Raw genomic sequence first — 1,331 nt, forward strand, 5'->3', positions numbered from 1 at the left:
TGCCTATATATTAAAAAAGAATACAATATGCCTGAGAAAACTGCCTCGGAATGAGCAACACCAAGACATATTTTAGTAAATTTACTGGATATTAAGAGGTAGAGGGGATCCTTTAATCATGGAAGTGAAAAAGTGACTCACAAAGGAAAGAAAATTAGAGTATCATCAGACTGTTCAACAGCACTTCTTTGTATGAGAAAAAAAAATGGTGTGACTTATCTAAGGCAAAAGTCTGAGCCAAGGATCTCATATTCAAGAAAACTGACCTTCAAGTATAAAAGGTACGAACTGTAATCAATGTACAAGAACTCAGGGAATATTGTTCCCGTGAGCATTTCCTGAAGAATTTACTAGAGAACAAGCCTCAGACTGCCAAAATTACTAGCTATATCAGCAGAAGAACTAGCAGAGAGCATTAAATACATAATTACTTGTAGAACCAAAACTATATGACATTTAAATTTTTTTTTCAACGTTTTTTATTTTATTTTTGGGACAGAGAGACAGAGCATGAACGGGGGAGGGGCAGAGAGAGAGGGAGACACAGAATGGGAAACAGGCTCCAGGCTCTGAGCCATCAGCCCAGAGCCCGACGCGGGGCTCGAACTCCCGGACCGCGAGATCGTTTTTTTTTTTTTTTTTTAATTTTTTTTTTCAAAACTATATGACATTTAAAAGAGAGGATATGGTATATGAAAGCTATACGCTCTATTGATGTAAATACAGAACAGCTAGGGGTGCCTGGGTGGCTCAGTTGTTTAAGTGACCCGACTCCCGATTTCCTCTCAGGTCATGATCCCAGGGTTGTAGGATCAAGCGCATCAGGCTCCATGCTGAGCATGGAGCCTACTTGGGATCTCTCTCTCTCTGCCCCTTCCCCACTTGCATTCTCTTTCTCTCTCTCTCTCTCTCAGAATAAATGAATATTTTATTTAAAAATACAGGGGGGTGCCGGGGTGGCTCAGTTGGTTAAGCGTCCGACTTCAGCTCAGGTCATGATCTCATAGTTTGTGAACTCAAGCCCCATGTTGGGTCTGTGCTGACAGCTCAGAACCTGGAGCCTGCTTTGGATTCTATGTTTCCCTCTCTCTCTGTCCTTCCCACACTTGCACTCCATCTCCCTCCCTCTCTCTCTTTCTCTCTCTTTCTCTCAAAAATAATTAAAAAAAAATTTTAATACAGAACAGCTATAAAAATTAGGGTTGAGAACCTTTTTTTTTTAATATGGAACACTTCACAAATTTTGTATGTCACCCTTGCACAGGGGCCATGCTAATCTTCTCTGTATCATTCCAATTTTAGCATATGTGCTGCAAGAATGAGCACGAGAA

The 1,331-nt window shown here is 40.6% G+C and overlaps 1 non-coding gene across 1 annotated transcript; it reads right to left on the reverse strand.

The window, feature by feature from the left end:
* Window positions 1-1,218: 1,218 nt before the first annotated feature.
* LOC124516706 (U6 spliceosomal RNA) lies at window positions 1,219-1,326 on the reverse strand. Its single transcript, XR_006963115.1, has one exon. It is a non-coding gene; the product is annotated as a U6 spliceosomal RNA (small nuclear RNA).
* Between the last annotated feature and the right edge of the window lie 5 nt (window positions 1,327-1,331).

This window comes from Lynx rufus, unplaced genomic scaffold, assembly GCF_022079265.1.
Source record: "Lynx rufus isolate CCGP_SWC_20201006 ecotype Redwood Valley unplaced genomic scaffold, mLynRuf1.p SCAF_2, whole genome shotgun sequence".
Classification (NCBI taxonomy): domain Eukaryota; kingdom Metazoa; phylum Chordata; class Mammalia; order Carnivora; family Felidae; genus Lynx; species Lynx rufus.